General features: G+C 43.0%; 1 protein-coding gene across 14 annotated transcripts in view; it reads right to left on the bottom strand.

The window, feature by feature from the left end:
• PITPNM2 (phosphatidylinositol transfer protein membrane associated 2) overlaps positions 1-19,891 on the bottom strand; it is a 197,565-nt gene that overhangs the window by 174,322 nt on the left and 3,352 nt on the right. For 13 of the 14 annotated variants that reach the window (XM_039505374.1, XM_039505367.1, XM_039505373.1 and 10 more), the window contains exon 2: positions 521-620. The gene's annotated coding sequence lies outside the window, so the exon portion shown is untranslated. Of the gene's footprint in view, positions 1-520; positions 621-2,011; positions 2,139-19,891 lie in introns of those variants that run through there. The other variant, XM_039505370.1, reaches the window with a different exon arrangement.

The following is a 19,891-nucleotide window of genomic DNA, read 5'->3' on the forward strand; positions in this document are numbered from 1 at the left end:
ATTGCAGTATTCAGGTTCCAAACACTGCCTGGTTTAAACTAAAAATAAAATACTTTACATTCACTGATTTTTTAAAAAAGAAGAAAAAATAATATATTTGTATGAGGGTTATTTTTTTTAAATATATTAGGTCTAAGTTTGGGGAGTAACCTATTTGGTAGCATTCCTTTAATGAACCCACGTTACCAACTTAAGAGAGCTCTCGGTGTTGACTGAACAGAAACAAAAGCACAGGTACACTCAGCAAAAGTTTTCTTCAAAAGGGGAACAATGATAACCAGAAAACACACACAAGTTAACTCAGCACAGGACAACCTACCCTAGGCACGGAGTCTGACCTTCCCAAAGGCTACCCAAGCAGCCACTCTTCGAACTTCCATTGTATAGCCCTTCCTCTGAGGAACCTGAGCTGAGGCTAACCACTTGTTCCCCAGATTGTTTGCCGTTCCCCACAGTAGCGTACGAATGATTTTTTTTAATAGAAAGAGAACTGCAATTCAATGAAACTGTCAGAACATACCGCACGTATGAAATCTCTCTGGATGCTTCTGAATGCAGGAGGGAGTCAACGCAGCATTGCTGACGTAGGATGTCACTGTTGGTCCACATATGTCAACATCCTAGAGAAAATAAAGAACATGTACTTAACGACCATGCCGCTGGGAAATTAACAGCAAGAGTGAAGTTATGCCATGCTAATAGCTCCTGTACAAACAACATGAAGCTATAACCTTTTATAATTGTACATCATAGTTCTCTGCAGACATCCCTCCAGTATGTTAGAAATTCAATACGTGATAGTAGGCGGTAACAAGCACCTTAGGGATTTCAGCTCGTTCCAAGCCATGAGTCATCGTAATCTCTAACTCATGGAAATTTAAAATAAGAAAAAAAAATTTGCACTGACCACTACCATGTGCTCTCTTTGCATAAGATAATCATAATCCCCCATGCAAGGTTACCAGTTCACACAGGGTGCTGAATGATGCAAGTGCACAGATATTTAGCATGGATGTTGTTGAAGAAAAAATTCACATAGCAGCAGTCTACTAAACCCTGAGATGAGGCAGGACTCCTTGCTTTAAGAGTGGGAAGGGAGCTGGAATTGCCTTTATAGAAGCTATTCACTTCCACAGGCAGGGGAGGAGTAAGGAAAAATAGCACCTCCCAGTACCACTACAGAGAGATGGTTCTTTTCCCCTAGTATTGCAAGAGGAGCAGCATGGTGAAAGGGGAGTGGGCCAGGCTACCAGGGGAAGTGAGAGTTTTCAGTGCCTCAAGCCAGATAGATACAGACTCCCCCCTCCTGTATTGGGGCAGAGATGGGGAATTTATATCTGAGACACTGCCCCTTCTACTTCCCTGCCCCAGCCTGTGGTTACTGGTGTCCTGGCTCCTCAGGCTGTCTTTGCTAGGAGAGCTGAGAGAGGTCTACAAGGAACATAATAGAACAATTATATCCTAAGTAGCTCATGCAGTTTGCTTAATTATGGCAAGTAGCCTATTACCTTTTTAAAGAGATTCCTTTGGGTGGACTCTCAGCATTGCTTTTAACTACTGTAGATAATTTTTAAGGCATGCTTTTAAAGTGCCTGATCAGTACATCAGGTCACACACACACAACCCTCCCCAGTCCCGCCGATCCTCACTCCACTGGCTTCTTGCCCCTTCTCACATTAGAGTCAAGCTTCTCTATGTCTCTTCAAAACCTTGGCCTCACCCACACCACTGCTCCTTCCTTAATCCCTTTCTCCCAGAGGCAGCCAGCACAGATCCCGACAAAGGCTCCCAGCAGTGGACAGTCCAGAGAGGGGAGGGAAGACAGCAATGACATCAGGCATCTGCATGCATCTGCCTTTGCCAGAAGGCCCACAGCCAGCCAACACCATCTCAGAGGTGGGTGTGGCCATGAGGTGGCGTAGCCATGCCCGCCAAGGGAGTGGTGATGCACCAATTCAGTGCATCCACACGGCAGCCCCCATTAACTGGCCCCATTAACTGTCTGCCTTACCTCAGCAGAACCTCCAGGGGAGCAGTGGAAACATTATCCCTTTGAGCTTGGGTGGTGCCCAACGGCCCTTTCCGGCACTGGGAGCTGTAACTTGTGCCAGTGCAGGTGATTCTGGCCCCTATCCTGGACTCTAAGCCCCTGCGTTACATAGCAGGAGAAAAAAACACTTCATGGCAGTGCAAGTGTTTCCCCAACACACACACTCACAGCAGAGATACATGGGCACCCCTACCCCTCCAAAAAAACCTCCTATAGATCAAGCACAAAGTAAAACCTATCCTGGCAGGTGCTACCTTGGAACACACGCCTACCAGCACAGCATCTTTGAGACTGGAACATGGATTACAAGTCAGAAGGCAGGACATACGGAGCCAGGCGTGGAATCACTACACTGTGCACTATTTAGCTGATCCTGCCATGGTTAATAGGGTTGATTTATACCTTACCAAAATAGATTTTAATTGCAGTTTACTCTTGTACCTTCATACAAAGCTATTCAACGTGCTTGCGAGGGTCACAGTCCCACTGGAGAAAGAGCAAGCATGAGCAATGTTTCAGGTCCATTAGTCTCAGAGTCCTCACAGACAGCAAACAGCCAGACAGCTTAAAATATATTTAGTCCTCAAATGCTTATTAACGTCATCCGACGATTCACAGCTCAGTTGGTCGCACGGAGCCCAAACACCAGTTCTGCTTTCCCAGCACAGATAAAAACGCTACAACAGTTCGACAGCAAGTTATTTAACCTATATACAAATCTTTGGTATTGTGACTATTATTAACGGATGGAATTTGACTTAGAAATTGAGCTGCAGCTCTGGCAACATGGCATAGTGGTCAGATAACAGGACCAATAGTCAGGCAGTCCCAAATGCTAACCTTGGTGCCAACAAAGAAACATCTATTGATAGATTTCAGCCTCAGGCTTGCAAGAATCTGATACCAGACAGAAGTCGACAGGAATTACCTCCTGTCCTCATTCGAGAGGCCTGATTTAAATTGAAGCGATTTAAATAAGCAAGCAGGAAACCTTGTGATTTAAATCATTTAAATTTTGTTTTGCATTTGTATATAGTCCAAAAGAAAGGTCTGTTCTGCTTGGCTGTCATGACCATTCAAATATGTTGATTTGCAATGCAAATATAGCCTTTACACTACATGTTGGTACTTCTTCTGTACCTATACATATTTTATTTCAGGATTTATGTAGCTTAACAGACATTTGTTCAGATTCTTAATTTTTACATTTTTTATCATGTTAAAAATGTGTCATTCACTGGTTTCTATTTATGTGACTAAATGGTAATTTTTTTACTCTTGATTTCTTTCACACTTGCATTAGGATGAAAAATTTAATTCAATTAAAATGCACAAAAGCAGCATTTTAAACTAGTTTTTATGAGTTAAATAAAACTACCTTAAATGTGCTAGATACATACAAAATATTTATCAAACTATGCCTTGCATTTTAAACTAATCGAGTTATTAAATAAAGGAAATATCATCTGCAGTTAGTGAACTGACTAACTTGTTTCTGGTCACCATGAGCCAGATTTTCAAAAGTGTTTAAGTGCCTGAAGGTGCAGATAGACTCCTAGTGGAATTTCCAAAAAGTGCCTAAACAGATTAGGTGCCTAACTCCCATGGGAAGCACTTTTTGAAAATCCTATTAGGTGCCTCTCTGCCTAAATATCATTGAAAACCTGGTGCCATGTCCTTCACATTTTTAGAATTAGTAGACCTCATCCTCTCCCACCTGGCTTTTATTCATAGATTGGATGAGAAAAATGAGCATTTCTGCTTTTTCAACTCCCTATCAGCTTCTCAAGTTTGAATTAACTAGTCCACATGAAGAAATATTCTTTCTGCACCTGCTAACTAAAATGAAACCAAAAGAAATTAGGGCAAAAGCTTTTCTGCACAATACTTCCTCATAGTACTTACATTGGAAAAATTTAAATACCGGCATTCCCTCCATTGTAAAGACTGAAAATAACAGAGATACTTACTTAATACAGGTTTCAGAGTAGCAGCCGTGTTAGTCTGTATCCGCAAAAAAAACAGGAGTACTTGTGGCACCTTAAAGACTAACAAATTTATTTTAGCATGAGCTTTCGTGAGCTAAAGCTCACTTCTTCGGATGCATAGAATGGAACACACAGACAGGAGATATTTATACATACAGAGAACATGAAAAGGTGGAAGTATGCATACCAACAGGCAGATTAGACTCTGCCTGTTGGTATGCATACTTCCACCTTTTCATGTTCTCTGTATGTATAAATATCTCCTGTCTGTGTGTTCCATTCTATGCATCCGAAGAAGTGAGCTTTAGCTCACGAAAGCTCATGCTAAAATAAATTTGTTAGTCTTTAAGGTGCCACAAGTACTCCTGTGTTTTTACTTAATACAGTACAGGACATTGTGACATAGCTTGAATTAACCTCAAAAGTTAAAGATTCCCCCACCCCTTTAAAAAAGGAGCACCCTTTAATTCATTAAAATTTGCAGAAGGGTGCTGCAATTTAAAAAAAAATAAACAATTAGTAGATTATATTAAGTTTAGGCCTTTACATAGCTCGTCATAATTTCAATTTTAATTTTAAACAGGTTTATTTTAAAAAAGATAAATGTATTTAATTTAAAAAAAATTAAAAAACCCAAGTTCAATAAGAAAATGCTTTATTTTACCATTTAAAATAACAATCATCAACTTTTATCCACTGCATCTTCATTATAAAGACATACCATGAGTGTGTCGTTTTAAACACATGGATCTAAATTAATTCTTGCTGCAACCATGAAGCCTTTAGTGGAGCTGCATCAGGGAGACATTTGGGCCAAGGTGGCTCACACCAGAATAAAAAGGAAATGCTAATACATCATAGCATATTTACTGACCACTGATTAGGAGCCTGATCCAGAGAGGTACTGAGCAATCCCAACTCTCTCAGACTTCCATGGGAGTTGGGATTGCTCAGCACCTCTTAAGATTCTCTCTCACAAATTAAAAATTAGGTTCAAAAGCATCATGATACCATGCAGAAGACGATCAAAGCAGCCGCAGCTATTATAGACAGATTCATATGTAAATACATTTTGCAGTTAGGATGAGGTGCCACCCAGCAGGTGGTGAGTTGCTCATTTTTAGCACAAATATTGAAAACGCTGCACTACACTAATAGAACTGGCATTTATCTTTCCATGGAAGCAGACTAATTATAACATTCTTTTGGCTGGCTTCTGAAGGCCTGTCTACTTAACTGATGTGTTGTGCTGCAGTCCTCAGTTGTTCCCCATAAGAGATATCGTGTCACACACAAGTACATTTTATTGGGGAACGGGTGGAGTTCCCGCCCTGAACAGAACAAATACAACAGGGTATACCAATGGCTCTCAACCTTTCCAGACTACTGTACCCCTTTCAGGAGTCTGATCTGTCTTGCGTACCCCCAAGTTTCACCTCACTTAAAAACTACTTGCTTACAAAAATCAGATATAAAAATACAAAAGTGTCACAGAACACTGTTACTGAAAAATTGCTGACTTTCTCATTTTTACCATATAATTATAAAATAAATCGACTGGAATATAAATATTGCACTTACATTTCAGTGTACAGAACAGTATAAACAAGTGACTGTCTGTATGAAATTTTAGTTTGTACAGACTTTGCTAGTGCATTTTATGTAGCGTGTTGTAAAACTAGGCCAATTTCTAGATGAACTGATGTACCCCCGGAAGACCTCTGCATACCCCAGGGTTACACATACCCCTGGTTGAGAGCCACTTGGGTATACCACGGACCAAATATTTATTTGGATTATGGTAGCGCTCACAGTTCCAAGCCAAGATCAGGGCCCAATGTAGTACAGACATACAACAAGAGACACAGTCCCTCCCCAAGGAGCTTATAATCTAAATAGAGAAGACAAAGGGTGAGAGGGGAAACAGAAGCACAAAGAGGCGAAGTGACTTGCCATGGTCAGGCAGCAGATGACTGGCAGAGCTTGGAACATAACTAAAGACTCCCAATTCCCATTCTGGTGCCTTATACACAACACTACATTGCATCCCAAGTTTGGTCCCCACAGGGGCGGCTCTAGGTATTTTGCCGTCCCAAGCACGGCAGGCAGGCTGCCTTCGGTGGCTTGCCTGAGGGAGGTTCCCGGTCCCGCGGATTCGGCGGCACGCCTGCGGGAGGTCCGCCAAAGCCGCGGGACCAGCAGACCCTCCACAGGCATGCCGCCGAAGGCAACCTGCCTGCGCCCTCGCGGCGACAGCAGAGCGCCCTCCGTGGCTTGCCACCCCAGGCACGCGCTTGGCGTGCTGGTGCCTGGAGCCGCCTCTGGGTCCCCACCTGACATTTGGCTTTATCATTAGTTGAAACAAACATAACAATACACCATAAGCCTCAGCCTTGTCCCTACGCTTGGCCATTCCTAGGGTTTCCCTGCAGAAGCCTCTGTGCCCTAGTTCCTTGTGCCTAGAAGGGCACTTTCACCTTCCTTTTAACCGAACAGTTAACAAACCACACCTGCCACAATCAGTCAGTAGCTTTAGGCAGGGCTCTAGCATGTGATAACAGCCTGGGTCAACAGAAGAGCACTGCTACTGAGAAAGGAGTGGGGAGAAAGGAAGAAAGATCCTTGTTCTGTCTCTGCATACCCAGAAGAGTGGACACAGTGCAATTTTCCAAGGGTTTATGAACTGCTGAAATAGTTCCAAACAATGCAATTGTTATAGCCCAGTCTAATGATTTTGTACAATCTATAATAATACATGTTACATCCTCACAGAGGTCAGCTGCTGCCAAATACTGTGCATGCACAATTTGCAAGCGACATTCTCTGGCTGGGCATTCACAGTAGTTGCCTACCCTGAAATGAAAGGGCTTTCCCCTGTCTTATCAGACCTTTAATCAGTCCTAACGGGCCATATCCGGCTATAACTGGGTAAGCTGCTGCCAGCACTTTGGCTTTTTACTTAAAAAAGGAATAAATAAATCCAAAACCAAAAATCACCTTATATTCAGATAAAACAGGCAGCAGAATACGCCGGGGAACAGGTGCAGTTTATAACAAGAAAGCTACATCTGGCAATTAATGCAGAAATAATATGAGGTGCACTGAAAGGGATGTTCCCAGCTCTTCCCTCCCCAATGTCAGTTGCATCTGGATCCTTTACTGTGCTGCTGCAGTTACACACTTTAAGTAACAGAGATGCTTCTGGTTTCACCCACAAAGAGCCTGAGCCAAGAGAAAATATACACAGGCTTCAGGAAAATTCCAGGTCTGAGAGGCTGAAGGTACTGGCTGGGCTGCAGGCGGATCCATCCAAGGGAAAGGATGTGATGCTGCACAAGGCCAAAAAGGCAAAGGGGGTGGGTGGAGAATGACAAAGCAGCTCAGGGAAGGGAAGAGGAGCTCATCTAGCTGAGCGCCTCACTTCACTGCAAGGCAACACCATATGCTGGACCTCTCTCTCTGTCCAACTACAGCTATGGAGCCCAAGAGAGTTACTGCACAACTGGGGATGGAGTAACACCCTGTGTGTGGCCCTCAGAGTGGGACTACAAGTGGGCCCCCCAAGGCTCCTGTGGTAGATTTCTTTACACAATTAGGAGGAGGAAGGTCTTTCTTTCCTTGGTGGAGTGAGATTATTCAGACTCCCCTCACCCCCGCCCAGGCAGGGATCCTCATCCTACCATACTCACATGGAGTTTCCCCATCACTTTGTTTGAGAAAGGAAGCAGCTGTGTGAGGGTGAGGAGAGCTCTCTCCTTGGCTGAGCACCAGGGCAGAGATGTCATCCAGGGACAGCTCTTTGGACTGTGCAATGCCTACGACAACACTCAGCATTCACATGGCATTTTCATACTCAAAGCTTCTTGCAAACAGTAACCAGCCCAGTACCCTGGCAAGGCAGGCGAATGGCTATTCCATTTTACTGATGGGAAAATGGAGGCCAAAAGGTTAACAATGGGCCCAAGGTCAGTGATGGAGTCTGCGAAAGAGCAAAGATCAGAACCCAGCAGTTCCTGTCTTCCGGCCCCGTACTCAGAGCACTGTTCCAGGCCTCTCATAAAATTAATGGCAGAGAGCCAAGTTTGTGCTAGGCTGCACGGAGACACACTAAAGTTGCCATATCTATATCCCATTGACTGCGGCAATACTCAGCACCTCAACAGAGGAGGCCCCACGTACATCCTGACTTAACTCCCCTGGTCCTTGTGTTCTCATTATGGCGGGGAGAACTTGTATTTAATATTATGAGAGCCTGCTGTAAGCTGCAGCCAGTCTGTTCAGAACCCCACCTTCCAAAATGGACGATGGCCTTTGGGCCCCTCTGTTGCCATGCCCCTACTAGAACAATAGCAACTGCTCCACACAGGCCTAGTGAGAAGGCCAGTTATGGTCTCAGACTCTGGGGAGGATCTGCCATAGCTGTCTGTCTAATATTAGTTTAGGAGCTACCACAAAAGGGTGGAAAAAAATCCTCCCAAGAGGGAGCATCCTCAATGGGGGTCGCAGACACTGAGATTCTGAAGGGCCAAACAATTGAGGAAGCTGCTTTCTGCTGGATGAGGGCTTTGCATTTGTTCTCACTGAGGGAACCTCATGTTTTATACATGGAAATGTTATCGCCCCGGTACACATTTCTAAAAGATCTGCTCTGGTGGGTACATGCAGCTTCCTTTTGGGAAGGCTTTTTTAAATTTAAAATGTATTTCAATCTGCTGATTTTTAACTACTTTCTGATCACTCTCTCTAGCTGGGTATGTTTCAAGCAAAGAACTCCTCAACAGCTCCAGCCCCTGCCCCTTTCCAAATACACGTGGCAATTAAAGCAGAAGTGGTAACTGCTGCACAGCATATTTCAGTTGAAATGAGAAGTCTCAAAAAAAGAAAAAACAAACAAACCCACAACCACATTTGATCAGGACCTGACAGAGAGGAAATAAAGACTGTCTGGGTTTAAATAATATGCTTAAAGAGAGGCTACAGAGAGCTTTTCCATCATGTTATACAAATGAATTGTAGTCTCCCTGTATAGATGAAACCCATAATCCACAATAATATTCAGGCTTTCACCTTTATTCTCTGTTTTATCAGAGCTCATCTGCTGATCACCCATGAGCTCCATGGAATAGCACTTTATATTTCAGTGTCAACACAGAAGTGCCATGGCAATGATTGAAAATATTTACATATTGCCTCACTGATTGGTTCTTTTGACCATCTGGCTAGTCTGCAATTTAAAAGAGTTTTAAAAATACAGTATATATTATTTTTGAAGTGGATTCTTGCACACTGTTTAGGTCCAGATAGAACATCACACATGAGTCCATCCCAGCTGCAATTCTTAATCCTAAATAGTAAAGATTTAAAATTTACAAATTTCACCTCAATTTTAGCTGAAATAATTTACTTATGTTCCTAACTGAAAATGAGTGCTCAGCACCTACCAGAACGAACAAATGTGCCAGTTCAGCAACAATGTCTCATTTTTAATGAGGAAATGGTGTCATCTTTTGGACAACTGATGAGTCAAATGGAAACATGTCATTTAGGTTTGGCATGATTTGCTAGTTTTCATTATTTTACAAATTAAGAAATATTTTATAGAAAGGTTTTCTTCAAGAGGCAATAAGCTCGTAGTAGCTTAAAAACATTGGCCCCCAGTGCTGTCATTTGTATTACAATAGCATCTAGAGGCCCCGACCAGTGGTGAGCTGGAGCAGGTTCCCACAGGTTCTCAAGAACCGGTTGCTAAAATTAGACCTCCGTGGAGAACCGGTTGTTAAAGGGCCAGGGGGTGGGCAAAGAACTCTGGTCTGTGGGCTGGACCATCCTGTGGCTCCCAGGATTCCCAGCTGGGGAGGCTGAGGCTCCCCCGGCCCTTCCCCCGCTTCCCCCCAGCTGCAGCGTGGCCAGCTGCCGGCACCAACTGGGCAGCTCAGCTGAGCTCTGGAGTCGTCCTGCTGCCACTTTTTGAATGGCCCTGCAAGGTGGGGGTGGGGGGAGCTGCTGCAAGCTCCAGGGCTAGCCAGAGGAGAGGGGAGGGGGCAAGTGGGGCAATTGGCCCAGGCCCTGCAGGGGCCTCCGGCCCCACAACGATCTCTCCCTGGCCCCTCCCCCGCTCCCCCCCCCCCCCTTAAATCAGAACTTCTTATAGGGAACCGGTTGTTAAGATTTTGGCAGCTCATCACTGGCCCCGACTGAAAGGTAAGTCCCTTTGTGCTAGGCACTGTACAAATACATACTGAGAGACAGTCCATACACACAAACAAGACAGACAAAGGAAGCGTAACCCCCATTTTACAGCTGGGGGATGGGAGAACAGAGAAATCAAAAATTAAAACCTAAAAATAAAACAAACGCCACTGCCCTGAGCTACAATAACTTTCTATTTGCTATGATTTAAGTTAAGTCGGCTTTCCAGTGTCCTGTACAGTGCTTTGGATTTCCCTTCCCTCGTTGCTCCTAACTTTCCTTAGACCCCATATCGGAAACTCAGAGATGTTGAGCTTTTGTTTTTCATGCAGGATTAGTAGTGACCTCAGCTGCATTTCTCCCCTCTCCTAGATATAGTAGTGGCATATGGCCACAATTTAGGAGCCAGTCCTGCTGGCCTTCCCTGGTAGAGACCCCAAGTGACTAAAGTAGGAACAGACTTAGGAAGCTGGCTTTAAATTGGATTTATCCCTGAAAACAAACAGCTTTGGTAGGATTTACATCAGAGTTTTAATCATATAAAAAAGCTAACTGTTTTGCTGCTGAAATCTTTGCTAGAAGACCTTTAAATATTCACTCCAGCTATAGCTAGTCAGATTAACATATGTTAGCAGAAGGTACGTATTGCCAATTCAGCAACTGATTCTGGAGAAAAGGCATCTCACCCATTCCCCCCAAGTTAGTGATTTAACTTCACCCTGGTATTCAGTTATGTGATCTACTGTACAACTCTGATTTTCAGTAGTTTATCAAAAATAAGTAAGTGTAATGTTAACATCTGCCTTATAGATGCTACAGTAAAGGGTATGGAATAAGAACCTGACTAGAGTACACTGAGAAAAAAAATGAACGGCCCTAGTTCATGCCCGTCTACAAATAAAGTTTTTAAGAGCTGAACTCATTTACAGTAGGTTTCATAACAATATAACCAAATTATGCACAAAAATTTAACAATTACAAGTTTACTGCCAGATCTCTTTCAAGTACTTAGTAGGAATATTAAAATGCAGCTCTCCTCTGAGAAGCAGCTGTAAAACTGATATCATGGGGTTCCAGGTTTATTCTCTTGGTGGTTTCAGGTCAGTTTACAACAGAAGATGCATATTCCAAGTGCTGGTGCTGCACACTCAACATGAGGTCTGAAAGCCAAGGTCTGCCTCAGATAAGCAGCAGTAAAAAACTGCTAACGCAACTTAGATGAAAATGTTATTAATGATGCATAAGATAAAAGATATTCCTGCCTGCTCTTTAAGCTCCGCACTGCTACCAGGGAGTCAAAAAGGGTTTTGTCACTAAAGCTATCAGGTATGGCTCAAAGACACGCAGCATGCAGACATGGTGAGTAAGTACTAGTAGAATCATGCTCATTTTATTACAGCCATGTTTCTCACTATAAAAACCACTGACACTGGTAATTTTAATACTATTCCTGCAGGGTGTGTGTTAGGAAAGGTGGCCCCATTTTGAAAATCAAAAACCAAATTTGAAACTCTCTTTTCTCTGAAGAAGAGCCTGCAACACAGAACAACTCCAGTGCTTACATGGGGCACATTCTGCTCTCAGTTACATTTCTGCAGCCCTACCGAAATCAACAGGGCTGTATGATTGTAAGAGAGGGAGGGACTTGGCCTCACCAAGGCTTGGGGGTGGGGAGGGAAAGCCATTATTGCCAGAGAGGTTAGCACATGTCCTGGCAGGATAGGTGCAGTAGTTTATTTAAAAAACCTAACAATTGGCAGTATCATCCCCTAATGCGGAGAAACCAGCAGAAGGAAGCTGATTCCACAGGAAACTTTAACTGTTCACTGGGGAGCGACAGGGTTCCTCCTCCATAAACTTACAGGCATCCTGACATCCATGCTGGACACAGGCTAGTTGCAGGGCCCAGTGCTTCTACTCAGTTCCACAGCACTTCCCATGGACTCCCCACTGGCAGCTGCTGGAAACTCCACTCCAGGGCATATCACATCATGCAACATAAGAGGATGCTGGTGATGTCAACATTATCATATGCAAGAGAATCTCCATGGGGGCGGGGAAGAGAGAAATGCCCTCACCATCCATGGAGTCGGAGCCCTTTGACAAGCCTACAGAAGAGCCTTCCACAGGGTCAAGGGAAAGGAGGCGCATGTAACAGAACTAGTGCATCTCTGTGGTGCGGTCCACTCTGTATGGCGATTAACTCAGAATGGGAAACAATGTACGAGAGAAAAACATTTTGAACAGCTTTCCTCACAGATCTGCAAGAATAATCAGCTCTGTTAAAGATCAGCCCCTAATTCAATACAGCTTTTTCCCCTCCGAGCAGTGATGATGCATTTCCAGTGCCCTGGTTCAAATAATATCATTATATGAATCTCTGGCCAAGTAGCTTGCCAAATAGAGCTAGCAAAGCATGCAGAGAGTAAAAAACTCATCCCGTTACACTAAACAAACAAACTGATAAAATACACATGAGGCTAGAACAGAGGCTTGCTACATAGGAGCTGCTGCCGAAAGGTTAATGCTTCAATTAGGCTTGCCCTAATATGCATTTCTACCTGGCAGTTACTGTGTGTTAAATAAATTCTGTCCTTGAAAAGCCCATTTAGGGGAGTTTACACAAGAGATAGTGAGCTTTAAGAGTCATTCTGGGTTCACAAAACAGATAGGACACATTGTAGCCATGCTAAATGCATATTTGGGAACCATTCTTCAGACTGTTACTTTAGAGTGGAGACAATTACAAACAAAATAAGTGTTTACCTTCTGCAATAGTTAAATTAGCTGCAGTATTTCATAGTCTAAGTAGGGGAAAAACAGCAGTAAATTCAAATACAATCGTCAAATCTTTGTAAATGTGGCATTTAACACACACACACAACCTCTCAAAAAACCCACACACCATGGTGCCTACTGCACTTTTGTTCATATCATTTATATAGGTGGGACTACACAATGCACAGGATAGGGGCCCAAATGAGTGATCTGCCAGCAGGGCCGGCTCCAGGCACCAGCTCAGCAAGCAGGTGCTTGGGGCAGCCAAGGGAAAGGGGCGGCAAGTCGGGCTCTTTGGCGGCGGGTCCCTCAGTCCCTCTCGGAGGGAAGGACCTGCCGCCGAATTGCCGCCAAAGAAGAAAGCGGCGCAGTGGAGCTGCCGCTGATCGCGACTTTTTTTTTTTATATCGCGACTTTTTTTTTTTTCCCTCGCCCGCTGCTTGGGGTGGCAAAAACCCTGCAGCCAGCCCTGTCTGCCAGAACTGTTCAACAGAAAAATAGTCTCAGCTTGGTTACATGGGAATAATCATGAGAGTTAGTGTGGACCGAAAGATAGGACACTGGTTTAGGAGACAGCAGACCTGGGTTCTTTCCCTGGCTTTTTGGCCGACTCACTTGGACAAAGGACTTTACGCTTCAGTGTAAAGATCTGTAAAATTGCCATGATGATACTTCAACCTCCTTTGCAAAGAGCTTTGAGATAGTCAGATAAAGGGCATATAGAAGAGGTAAGGGTTATCTAGAGAGAGATAAGCCCTCAGTTTTTCCCCCACAGCATTTTAAATTCTTGTTTTCAGAGATATCCACAGTTATTTAGACATTAAACTCTCTGCCCTTGTTTCTCACACTTTAATTCACTTTATTTGCTACTAGAGAGGGAGCAAGTAACAAAGTCTGGGTATGTTCAGGCTAGAACACTAGCAGCCTGATGCCAGGTTGAGAGGCCTAGAGAGGGAAGTGTTTCCAGTGCAGAGTCGGCCTGGGAAATACTGAAAAGGAATTAGGATCCATGTTTCCATCATGCAGGGGGAACAACCGACTCAGTGAAAGGGAAAATTAAACAGGTTGAAAATGAATTGTAGGCATTTCCAAGCTGAGATACAGCAAGAAGATGTAAATATTTGGATTTCAATTTCATCTGACATGATAAACATAAAACCATGTTCTATTTCATTTAAAGAAAAGGGTAAGGGGGAAGAACAACATTAAAGTAAGTAAACTGCTCACATAGAGAAAAATCATTTTACATTGTTCCTGTTTCCTAAAAGGAGGCCCCTTAGATTACCTAAAACTATTGAGCTTAAAAAGAAATCATAACAGATTCACACCCCATTTTGTGCCTTTCTGTGACAGAAGGCAAAAAAGAAAAATCGTAATCTAATAATTCCAAGATCCTACCAATTTTGTTGGAAGCAGGAGTGGACCCTGAGCGTAAACTCACATACAAGGGCACAATGGTATTCTTTACCTCTTCAGAGATAGCCACAGCCCTGCCAGCTTTCCCAAGAAGTCATAACTCGTTGACTTCAATTCAAAATGAGCTGACAGAAAAGTGGCGCACTGAGCCCCAAACCAGATTTCTGATGACTAACCAATTCAAGGTATATTGTGTAAGCTGAACAGTAGTGATCCATGGCTGTACTATAAAAACCTGCAATCCCCCCATACCCTTTTAAAGCACTTAATAGAATTAAATCCTTATGATACGTCCAACATCCTGCAAGGACGTGACTCTTCCCATACATCTTGGGATAATGAGGCCTTTCCAGTGGCTCTCAACAGTGAAGTGCTAAGGTATGTCAAGGTCCTCCATATGCCTGTACTGTTACACATGCCCGCTTTCTAAGCGGGGCACTGCACTGTTAGAAGAGAATGCCTTTTGAGGACACGGTTGCATGGGTTAAATCAGATAATTTGCTTGAACTAGTAGCTAAGGATTAGTTATGTAAGCACCGGCAATCCAAACAAATTATAGTCATCTTTTCTATCCATCAAATTAGTCGCACTCACCATGACAAATTAAAAACTTTAAACCATTAAGTCACTATTGTCTTTTATAACCTCTCCTGACAGTACAAGAATGCTGGGATGCGTCTTTCTAGATTGCTACAGCACACCATTTAGGACATTAGCCAATTCTCTGCCCTTTTCCCCTGGTCACCTAGGCTTATAAATTGGCTATAAAAATTCACTCCAAGCAGGAATCTGATGTACATAGTCTCAGCTAGGGAGCTAAGCTACTAAGTCACTCTGGTGGGGGAATAGTTAGTGATGAATCATCATTGCTTATCTTATTCAAGGTCTCTCTCTAAGCTGCCTAAGTGCTGTTCCTTCCCTGTGCACATAACGGTTATAAAGTTTCCTGTTAGTACTCTCATGGCCCTTACTGAGCACAGCTGTCTAAACACCATGCAAAACCAAATGGAATCTGTGTAACTCTTCCAAAACTATCCAGGATACCCAACTCCTTACATTCTTCTCATTGCTGGGCATCTCACTGTCCACAAGGTTGAGGATTCCTGATCTTATAGCCTTGTCGGACTCATCTGAGCAAAACATTTTGGCTGCTGCATCAAAGCTGGAATACAGTCCAGAAGCAGTTCATTTGGAACCCCGGAGCTGCAACTGAGTTGGGAAGAGATGCAAAAACTGAAGTCCTAATGACACATCGTCATTAAAAGATCCTACTGTTCTTTTATAAGAGCCTGGGTAACCTTGGCCTGCTGCCCATATCCTAGCTCAGACAATTACACTCTACCCACAGTCTTATTGGCTAAAATATTCTTTGTCAATTCCTGTCCTCAACTGTTTTGTTGCTGCACACTCATATACACCTGACATGCCCATCCCAGGAGGCAGCTGCAACTTGGCGGCAGGGGAAGTGATACTCATGCATCCCATTCTGAACATAAAGAGGTGTTGTGTGGCACAGTGGTTAGTCAACATTCATCAAATCCCTCAGGATCCTTAGATGGAAAGGCACTGTATACAGCAATGCCAGCTATTACTGTTACAGAGCATCCCTCCCTGCTCTCCTTTATGAAGATCTACAAATAACTGGATTCATTGGCAGATTAGCCACTGGGCCAACAGGGCCCGTGCCCAGAAGACCTGGCCAACTGGGGGACCCCAGAAAAATGGGTGCCCCTGCACCCCGACCCACTCCGCCCACTGGGCACTCCAGCCAGAGAGCTGGGTCGGGGTTTGAGGGCTTGTCCTGCTCCACCTGGCACTCCTGCCGGGGAGAGGGTCAGAGCGCGGCGGCATGTGGGGGCAGAGCGGGGAAAGCCCCCACACCCCGACCCACTCCCCAGCAGGAGCGCCGGAGGTGGGGAGGTACTTCAGGAGGAAGGGATGGGGCCCCAATTTGCTCTGGTCTAGGGCCCCACAAAACCCTAATCCACCCCTGACTGGACTGTACAGAGAAGAGCACCAGGCAATGAGGCTCAGCCCTAAAAGAGGCCTTCATTCAAAGTCAGAAATATCTTCCTGCATTGATTTCCTCTGGTATCCTCAAGTATTCTCCAGGGGTTGCTTTAGCTCTAAGGTTATTGGATTCTTCCTACTTTTCCTTGCTAGAGCTTGCAAACACATCTTCAAGCTCAGTTACCTTTTTCTCTGTGGCACCTTCCTTCACTATTTATCCTCTGACCAGGAGAATCCTTCCACCCTCCCCTCTGGGCGAAATCTGTCCTTGTACAGAGGGTGATCACAAGGGCTCCAAACCACTCAACCCTGTAGCCCTTTGTCCCCTGCAGAATGGAAAGGAGATTTGACTCCTGACACCTGTAGATCTTAGGTGATCCACCAGAAGCAAGGATCATCCATGATAAGATCTGGTGTTTTTTCACACTGTTTCCCAGTTCCCTCAGTGCAACTCGCTGAAGAGCCACTATTCAGATAGTTACACATACTAACCTCATTGCCCATGTAACTGATACTTTATAAGTAGAATTTTCAGGAGCTCTTCGCCCTGACTTAACACCCCTATTGGGTAAAACTCCTGTTGACTTTCAAGGGAGCCAAGTGAGGCTGATGCTACGTATTTTTGAAAATCCCACCTACATCACTATTTATGTTGTTTGTTTACAACTGGCACCACACTTAACTTAGACACTGAAACTGAACTACTCAGATACACTTTGGGTTTATAAAATGTTTCAATTTCAGATTCTCCTGCCCTAGTACGATGTTGTACAATGATTCCCAACATTGCCTGGGGAAAGTTATAAACAAATGCAGGTTTAATTTTATTCTCTCCATCCCAGCCCCCCTCAGTTTCGTAACTATATTTCTATTCATATTGGGATTTGCAAAACACTTGTTTGTTTACAAAACCTGAAATCTGGGCCTGAAAAACACTGTCTTTCACTAATTTTTGCTTTGTTAAATAGAAACACTGATTGCACTCCTTTTCTTTACAAATCAGCTTCAAAATTAATTAGAAGAAAAATTAACCATTTTCTCTAATTTGTGAATTTAAAACAATTCAAATAAGAAAAATGCATTTTTGATAGAAAACTTAAAAGGGAAAGTGACAGGTGAAGAAATATTTCCCAGTGGATTGTACTGGTCCTAGAACACATTATTGCATTCTCACAAATTCACAGTAATGAATCATGCTAGATTCAGAAAAAAATAAATAGCAGCTACAACTCTACACTATAAAGAGCACCATTTTACTCTGCAGCTCTTGAATCAGGCCCTCACATAACAGTTTGTTAAAATACAGAGTGTGGCTAATTAGCTATGAGATTATGTTGATATCACAATAAATAGGACAGATTTTTTTTGCTGAAGTCCATAAATTCCAAAAAAACCTGTTTGGGGCAGTTGAATGAGCCTTTTTAAAAATTAGCTTACCTGGAAGATGTGATGCTGCATTAGAGAAAACTCTCAGAAGCGATACAGATTTCAAATTAAAAAGGCAAATCAATAAAATAATTAAACCCCAAAACATCCCACTTTCACTTGCAACTTTTTAGCATTTCTCAACAGGCTAAAACACAGTCTTTCTAAATTGGCTGTTAACTAAAATTAGCAGACGCATAAAACTCCCACATACCAGATGCCAGCTCACAATAAACGTTTGGGCTGTTCGATGCACAACACTGAAGACATTCAAATATGCTGTCCGAAGCAAATCCAAAATAACAGGGATATTGTATCATAAATTATTGTTTTGGTGAAAGATGCCCATTAAATAAACTACAATCCAAAAATCACTCTCTGAGGTCTTCATTCTACTCTCACTAACCAAGGTGTAAATCAGGATTAAGTATACTGAAGTCATTAGAGTTATTCTTGTGAAAAGTTACTGTAAATAAGAGGAGATTTAGGATCAGAGTGCATTAAGACTGAACAATCCACCTCTACTCAGCAAAACAGTTAAAGCATGTGCTTAAGTTTCAATGGTTTCAGAGTGGTAGTCGTGTTAGTCTGTATCGGCAAAAACAACAAGGAGTACCTGTGGCACCTTAGAGACTAACAAATTTATTTGGGCATAAGCTTTCATGGGCTAGAACTCCTTGTTGGTTTTTGTAATGGTTTCAGTGAGACTTAAGCACATAAATGTTTTGCTGAATTGGAGCCCAACAGCTGATCCAGAGCCTACTGAAGTCAACAAAAAGGCTCTCCATTAACCTCAGCTGGCTCTGGATCAGGCCCTAAATTAGGCAACATTTTCTCATACACACACCTAGACATATTTTACCACCTTTTCATGTTCCAAGTTACCTAAAAAATATTTGTAAAGATACAAGATAGTTGTTTATTTACATAATTCTTGTTTCTTGAACACAGATGCAAAAAAGTTATATTAAAAAGATGAACAGCTGCTACCATATGCTGTTTAAATGGCCACAAAAAGCATCTAAGGGGCCATAAAGGGAATAGTAAGGGAATTAAAAACCATTTTTATTCATGCAGATGGCCTTGCATACGTACATTCGTTAAGCTGGTATCAACCATGCTTTAATTAAAAGTTAGTTATGGAAACTTAAATATGATTAATGCAAATTAACATCCTAACAGGAGTCTGCTCTATCTACCAAAGGTAAGACATGGAACAAGCCACATTTTTAACCCCTAAGCCTCAGTCATTTGCTCACATCTCTCTTTCTCTGAGATGCTATCATGATCAGAATACATGAACAGTTTTGTAAAGAAGCACTGCAACGTAGAACCGCAAGAGAGGACTGGTCTGTGGCCATTCTTCTGTCATGCTTAGCTGTTCTTCACTTTGTATTTCATGCTAAGGATTTTCTGCCATCAAGCAACTCAGGGACAAGCCCATGAACTGGTCAACCATTAAAATAACCAGCCACACAAAGATCAATTGAACATATCAGGCATGAGGTCTGTGAAAGGACAGAACGGTGCACTCCCAAAAGCAACAGCCTACTATTCAAGAGTGGAAAAATCACTTAGAAGCTAGTGTTGTGTTTTGTAACACAATCAATCTTCTATTACTCAGGCGCACAAAACAGACATGGCAGAAATAAACATGATAAAAATATTCCAGAGGATCAAGGATCGGGGGTGGAAAGGGGGGCTATCAAGCAATAAAGGCAGTGGGAGTTTTATGAGTCCACATTATTCAAATATGAAATCAAGTCAGTACATACCAATTACTAAACCCCTGTGCTTACAAAGACTGCACAGTCCCACTGACTTTAATGGGACTACTCACATACTTGGAGTTGAGCACATGCATCAATTTACGTTTTATTGCACTGTACTGCAAAACCAAGACGCTTGGAATGGAATCTACAGCGTTGGAATCAGTGATGCCAAAGGAGAATGAAATAAAATCAGCCCATCTTCAGGAGGCAGCATGGGCCTCTGGAGAGGGCACTGAACTAGGAGACCAGAGACTAGGGTGCTA

Source organism: Mauremys reevesii, linkage group 18 (assembly GCF_016161935.1).
Source record: "Mauremys reevesii isolate NIE-2019 linkage group 18, ASM1616193v1, whole genome shotgun sequence".
Lineage (NCBI taxonomy): Eukaryota > Metazoa > Chordata > Testudines > Geoemydidae > Mauremys > Mauremys reevesii.